The sequence below is a fragment of the Eutrema salsugineum genome, unplaced genomic scaffold (genome assembly GCF_000478725.1).
Source record: "Eutrema salsugineum unplaced genomic scaffold, Eutsalg1_0 scaffold_12, whole genome shotgun sequence".
Lineage (NCBI taxonomy): Eukaryota > Viridiplantae > Streptophyta > Magnoliopsida > Brassicales > Brassicaceae > Eutrema > Eutrema salsugineum.
Window position 1 is genome coordinate 3,799,955 of NW_006256895.1, and position 6,069 is coordinate 3,806,023.

Genomic DNA, 6,069 nt, shown 5'->3' on the forward strand with positions numbered 1-6,069 from the left:
CTAGATTAAAGTTCTAAGTTAATTGGAATTTGAGATCATATGATGCTTGCTTTATCTTTCTGTATAAGATTCAGTTTTTCTTAGCTCTTATTTTGATGCACAAAGAGGCTGTCTGGTCATTTTAGACTTGGAACCTTATGCTTGTTGATTGCTTATTCATCTAATAGGAATTAGTCTTGATTTGGTAATTAACAAAGGGATTCTTGTCATGAGAATGAATTAATCTGATTGGGAAGTCTAGACTAAAGAATTGCAAGTGTTGCATTGTTTGCTTAGCATCATGAATTCACATTTAAATCACCCTGATCAATGATCACATCTAGAGGTTTAGATTTCTCTTATTTTGAATTTGATTCTTTGTTTTGTTTATCTTGTTGCTTGATCTTAATTACTGTTTGTTCTTGCTTGTTTTATTATATGATTTTAGATAATCTTGGTTACCAACTCATCTGTTTAGTTAGACTAGGATTAAGAATTGATCCTCATAGTTTTAGTGTCTAGAATCTCTCCATTTGGATTGATACCTCAAGTGCTACAATGACATGAGTAGTTGAGGAATTGATTCAGGATTGAAAAATTCCTGCTATCAATTTGGCGCCGCTGCCAATTGGAGATTCATTCTAGCATTAGGACTTTGGATCTTCTTGAGATCAAGTCATTTTCTTTTGTTTATTGATTACCTTTCAAGTGCTGTCTTTGTTTTCAGGTGTATGAACACCAGAAGTCAAGCAAGGAGACAAAGAGAAAGAGCTGAGCACATTGAGAGGTTGGGTATGGATCAAGGGCAACAGGCTCATGGTGGTAATGGAAACCACCAGGCTCAGCAAGAGGGTCCAGCACCACGTCCAAGAATAGTTGTGGGAGCTGGTGATTAGGCCAATACTCAGGGTCAGAGATATGGGATTCAAGCTCCTACACCTGAAAACGATTTTGAGATCAAATCTGGCTTGATCAACATGGTGCAATCAAACAGGTTCCATGGCTTGGCATTAGATGACCCATTAGATCACATTGACAACTTTGATAGAGTTTGTGATCTAACTAAGATGAATGGAGTGAGTGAGGACAGTTTCAAGTTGAGGCTATTTCCTTTTTCTCTAGGAGACAAAGCTCATCAGTGGGAAAAGTCTCTACCTCAAGGATCAGTCACAACTTGGGAGCAATGCAAAAGAGCATTTCTAACCAAGTTCTTCTCTTCATCAAGAACAGCAAGGTTAAGAAATGAAATCTCAAGTTTCATTCAGAAGAACCATGAATCCTTTTGTGAGGCTTGGGAAAGATTTAGAGGGTATACCATGCAATGCCCTCACCATGGATTCTCAAATTCTCAGCTGCTAAGTACCTTCTACAGAGGTGCTTTACCAAAGGTCAGACTTCTCTTGGAGACAGCTTCAAATGGTAATTTCATGACCAAGGAAGTCAATGATGCCATGACCCTAGTGGAGAATGTAGCTCAGAGTGATGAGCTTTATGGATCAGACTTTGACAGGAGTTCAAGAGGTGTTGTGAGTGCTGAATAGGAAAGGACAAGGAAAGACATCTGGTCTCTCAATGAGAAGCTAGATAAACTTCTCCTAGCTTCTCATAAGTCAGTCAACTTGGTTAGAGATGTGAATCATGTGTTTCAAGACACATTTCAAGGGGAAGACATCACAGCTGAGGTAAACTTTGTAGGTGGACAACAAGGTTATCAAAAAGGCTGTACCTACTACAAAAATCACCCCACCCAGAACTTTCACTCTCACATCAATAACCAACAAGGTTTTGGCCCTCCCCAACAGCAAAGCGTCCAACAGAACTCAGGGAATAAGGATCAGGAACTACATAACCTGCTCCAGCAAATCCTCCAAGGTCAAGCAAATGGGGCCATGGACTTCAACAAGAAAATGGCAGAGATTAACAACAACGTGGATTGCACTTATTCTGATCTTCTAACTCAACTTTCAACCTTGGCTTCCAAAGTCAAGACTCTAGAGAACAACAAGGGTCACTGCAGTTCTCAAGCTCAAACATCTTTACCTGGGACATCAGTTGCTCATCAAACAGAATACTGCAATGCAATCCTCTCTAATGCTGAGAATCATGCTGCTGTCCAAGAAAATGAGGATCTTCTCCATGGCAATGTCTCAAGTGCAAAGTGCCTGACACAAGATGATGAGGACGCCATCATAGAGGAGTTTGACTTCCTGTTCTGTGATCTCAATGACGACATTGAGAAAGAAGGTGGGGAGGCAGCTTCTTTTGATATGAGAAAGAATGATTCTGAGATTACTGACAGAAAGGATCAGAGAATGGTTCAAGGAAGAACATCTGATGGAGTCTCTAGCACTGGTTCAACAAGGGTGAAACCCAAATCAATTCCCAAGCTAGGTAATCCAGGAAAGTTCTCCATCTCATACTCTCTTGGAAGTTTGAAAGTGGAAAATGCTTTATGTGATTCTGGATCAAGCATCAGTGTAATGTCTTTAGACATGGTGGAGAGACTAGGGATCAAGAGTCTTAAGCATCACCCCATGTCAATTACCTTTGGAGATTCATCCTCAAAGAAGCCATATGGAATCCTTGAAGACTACCCATTAAAGATTGGTGAATGCACAGTTCCAACTGATTTTATAGTCATGAAGATGAAAAAGACCAAAGAGCTACCTCTTCTGCTTGGAACTCCATTTCTGAACACTACAGGAGCAAGGATGGACTTTGATACTCAAAGAGTGGTGCTTACTAAGGTAGATGATGAAGTATCTTATCCCCTTAAACCTCCTCTTGCTGGATTTTGTGGGGTTATATCTGATGATTCTGATGAGTTGAAACACTATGAGATGAAGTATGTGGGGAGTATTGGAACTATAGAAGAAGCTCAACCCCTTGCATCTGTTGAGAAGAAGAAAGAATCCTTAGTAAGACCTGATCTTGAGTTTGAAGGAGATTTCTTTAGTGATGATGAAGCTTGCTTGGAATCTTTTTCTCCTACACCAAGTGAGAAGGAGGTCAGCAGCAACAAAAGCAATGGTTCAGGTTCTCAAGACAAGAACCCAACAAGCACCAAATCATTCACTCTTGGGTCCACTTCTCAAGTCTTAACTCTCACTCCATGGAAGTTTGATGATGGAGCTGTGGAATACAAGGTTAAAGGCATTGGAGGATCAAAACCTTTTGCAAAATTCAGGGCAATCCTCACACAAGAGCTCATAGACAAAGGGTCATCTGGTATTCAAGAGCTGATGAACAGGGACCTAATGCTTGAATTCATGGACAAGACAAGGAATATCAAAGCTCCTACTCTCACTCACTAAGAAAAGAGTATGAAAAGTCAAACTTAGTGACTTAAAACAAAGTGCTCTTGGGAGACACCCCAAGCTTATCCTTGTACATAACTTTTTTTATTTTTTTTTCTCTTCTTTTTCATGTTTTAGGATATTTTGATGGGTTTTGTGAAGTTTTTTCAGGTCTAAGGTAACTTAGGGATGTTGTGGTCCAATGACAAAGTGAAAAGGAGTGTGAGAACAAGCTGAGGAAGGTCTTAAGGAATGAAAACTGGTGAGCCGCCTGGTGTGCTACATGGGTGTGCGAGTCAGTTCTCCCCTGATCCAAGTAGCACACCTGTTCGCAAATCACACCTACATGGGTGTGCGAGTCAGTTCTCCCCTGATCCAAGTAGCACACCTGTTCGAAAATCACACCTACATGGGTGTGAGAGTCAGTTCTCCCCTGATCTAAGTAGCACACCTGTTCGCAAATCACACCTACATGGGTGTGCGAGTTGGTCCAAGACAAGTCCATGCCGCACAAGAGAGTTCAGGCCAAGCCAAACCCATCTCCAGTGATTTCTGGCCTCAACTGGTGCAGATACTCACTCCCCTTTTGCATAAGAACCACACCAGGTATCACTCCAAACACTTGTAAATGAGCATTTAGCATTTTTCTTTATCTTTTGCATTTCATGTTTGATTTTTCCTCTTTCTCATGCTTTTATAACACAAGGGACTGTGTTATTTAAGTGTGGGGGAGAGGCTTTGTGTTTACTAATCATGTTTTCTATGTTCTTATTTTCTCTTTTGCCTTTTTGAGTCTCATTTGATCATGCATAGCATTTAGTGCATATAAAAAAAAAAAAAAAAAAAAACCAAAAAATTGAAATATCTGAAAATTTTAACACAAATAATGATCAGGTAGTTGCATTTCACATTTTTAGGATTGAGTCTAGTTGCATCATATAGGTTGCATTGTGCATGGGAGTAATGATAGTTTTTTTTCTTGAGAGTACAACACTTTGAGAATTTGGATTAAATATGGTTGTGAAATGATTTCTGTACTTGCAAGGCTTGAAATGATTTGAATCTGAGAAGCAAGTTTGAATTGAACTCAACTATAATAAGTGAAAACCCTGAACTTGACTTGAAATTATCATTTGGTGCGTTGTTTGAATAAGCTTGTGGATACCAATATACATATTTGAGCTAGAATCCTGTTTTTACCATCCTCTTCCTTAGCTCAAATAGCTGAATCTGCATAATAGATCAGTTTTCCTCACCCTGAACCCATCCTTCTTTCAAGCCAATTGTTTGTGTGTGATTGAGAGGCCACCTTGGACCAAACTTAGCAGAAAGTGTTAGGTTTAGGGCGACAAGGGCAAGTCTTATTGAGTGCTAAGTTCCATCATCAAGGAGCTGAGAGATTTGGCAAGAACTAAGTGTGGGGGAATACTTGTTGGTGAGTGGAAAAAGGAGAGATGAGTGGAAATAAAAGGAGAATGGTGAGAAGTAGGGGAAAGAAAAAGAAAAGAAATCAGTCTTGGAGTTTTGAGTCAAAGAAAGTGAACTCTAGTGTTTTGAAAAGAAAGAGTCTAGCCTCTAAGTGAAAAGAAAAGAAGCCAAAGAGCTCAAATGTTTTAAAAAGAAAGAAAAAGAGGTTAGAGGTTACAAAAGAAAGTGAAAAAGAGCTATGGAAAGTTTGAACTCCAAGACTTGTGTATGTAAAGGAAAAGTGAATCCCCTAGTGAGATAAGAAGGAGTGTGAAAAGAAAGCAAGTGAGGAAACTTTGAGTAGAGTGTGGGGTGGGATGAGTTCTTGCCCTTGTATGCATAGGTTGCCTTTTACCTTTAGCATTCTGCCAAAGTTTGGTCATTCATAGAGAGATCCTTTTGCTGCATTGAACCCACTCAGGCATTGATGAGATCATTTTAGTCTCATATCCTTACCCTACCCAAACTCTGTTTGTTTAAACAATGCATCATTGGTCCACTTGGTAAAACGCTTAATGAATGTTAAAGAGTTGAGGAATAGGAGAACTTGTGGAGATTACTGTTGAGTTGATACACCAAAGTATGGTTTTGCATTGCATATTGAGCATGAACTTGAATTCTCTTAGTGGTCACTTCTCTCAAAGGAAATATGAACTCCCATGCATTAACCTCTCTCTATCATTTGTTCTTGTTTGCTTGAGGACAAGCAAAGGACAAGTGTGGGGGAGTTGATATTCTCATATTTTGTCATGTTTAGGATTGCATTTTTGTCCAAATATTGAGTCTCATGCATACATTTAGGTAGTTTTACATATATTTGTCTTTAGTTAGGAATTGCATTAGGTCCTAGAGAGTTTTGCACTTTTGGAGTGTTTACAGGTCATTTGGATCTAATTGGGAGCAATTGGGACAAAAGCCATGGAGAGACCATCACCTTATGTGCATCAGACTCGGACATGTGTTATGGAGCCGACGATCCCTCAACTTGATCACCTGAGAAAGAGGACTTTCACCAGGATTCAGCCTCCGGAGTCTTCATAAAGAATCAAGAGCGTCGAGTCTAGTTTCCAGAACACTTTATATCGTCCTAGTTTCAGTTTTGAGCTGAAAGTTACGGCGATACGAAGCAGTACATGTCTCGAAGCGGATAAAGGACCAACGCAACGCGCATCAAAGAACCGGTGGAACGGAGCCCTTTCCGACGTCACCTGAACCCGAACCCTTCACCAAAGTTCGAGATATTTGAGTTTTCTTTCTAATTCAGTTGAAAGCATGCCATTTAGAGCCATATCCTGGAAGTTACTCTCCCCTCAATGCAAAGTGGTCC

At 39.9% G+C, this 6,069-nt stretch overlaps 1 non-coding gene across 1 annotated transcript; it reads right to left on the reverse strand.

Annotated features, from left to right (window-relative positions):
- Window positions 1-1,211: 1,211 nt before the first annotated feature.
- LOC112089370 lies at window positions 1,212-1,318 on the reverse strand. Its single transcript, XR_002901007.1, has one exon. It is a non-coding gene; the product is annotated as a small nucleolar RNA R71 (small nucleolar RNA).
- Window positions 1,319-6,069: the final 4,751 nt, after the last annotated feature.